The sequence below is a fragment of the Choristoneura fumiferana genome, chromosome 23 (assembly GCF_025370935.1).
Source record: "Choristoneura fumiferana chromosome 23, NRCan_CFum_1, whole genome shotgun sequence".
In the NCBI taxonomy this organism is placed as follows: Eukaryota; Metazoa; Arthropoda; class Insecta; order Lepidoptera; family Tortricidae; genus Choristoneura; species Choristoneura fumiferana.
This window is the reverse complement of record NC_133494.1, coordinates 9,090,570-9,091,611: the sequence shown is the minus strand read 5'-3', so window position 1 is coordinate 9,091,611 and position 1,042 is coordinate 9,090,570. Positions and strand designations below refer to the sequence as shown.

The following is a 1,042-nucleotide window of genomic DNA, read 5'->3' as shown; positions in this document are numbered from 1 at the left end:
TTACTTGTCGGTGGAGTAATCGCCCATTCTGTACGCCTCTCTGCCAGCCAATGCCCTGAGCTCCTGGTACGACATTACATTGACCTTCTCTTAGGCTTGATCCTTAAACGCACGTCTTGGTCTTGACACGAGTGTATGTAAGTAATTCAATGTAGGTAACTAAGTAATTAATGTTGTGATGCGAATTAAACATTAAATATGTTCGTAAATTAATTCCAACTGATTATGTTTACCGTTTAAAAAGTAAAATGTTATGAAAACTACAGTTGGGCATCATTTTATACTAACAGTTACGACACAAACACAAGTGATAGTTTACCCAGATAACATTTTATCTGCCTATTTAACTTCAAAATAAAACGATATTCCTAATGGATGTTCATTATCATCGTTCCAGGGTTTATTTAGTTAATCTCCGTTGAAAGCGGCTTCAAGTGTAGTTAGTTTATTCTAACAGTTACCTCTAACGCAGTTCTTCAAAGAGAATAAAATGTTTATAAATATATGCGAAAGGTATTCGCTGCGGAGATATTCGTGTTTACTCTTCGGCCGCGCTCAGTGCGTCGGCCGCGTATGCGGTTTGTATTATTTAAGACATTTTATTTATCAATGATTCCACTACTATTTATTACGTGAGCGAATTTATTTAAGACGTTTAAATAAATGGTTACCTAATGTATTTACAATGTGCGATACATTCAAACAACTTTACAAGCTTTCTAAGTTTATAAGCAATCTTTAATAGGTAGTATCTTATTTGTATGACGTAAATACAAAGAAAGCTGTCTGTTGGAAACCATATATTTTGTATCAAAAAACATTTATTTCTTTCTATCAAGTGATTGTTGTAATATGTAGTTCCTATTTCAACTTCTATGTCTAGTCTACATTCTTTTACTTGCCTTTGCTCGCGGTTTCGCTCATGTGACCTATTAAGATCTGACAGCTGAATTGAATTCCAGGGGGTTTTATTAAATTACCAAAACTTAAGTAGATTGAGGTCTTTATTTGATATAGGTACGTAGACCCTCCATGTAAATTT

General features: G+C 34.2%; 1 pseudogene; it reads right to left on the bottom strand.

Annotated features, from left to right (window-relative positions):
* Positions 1-1,042, bottom strand: part of LOC141441218 (EF-hand domain-containing protein D2 homolog) — a 29,914-nt pseudogene continuing 28,872 nt past the window's right edge.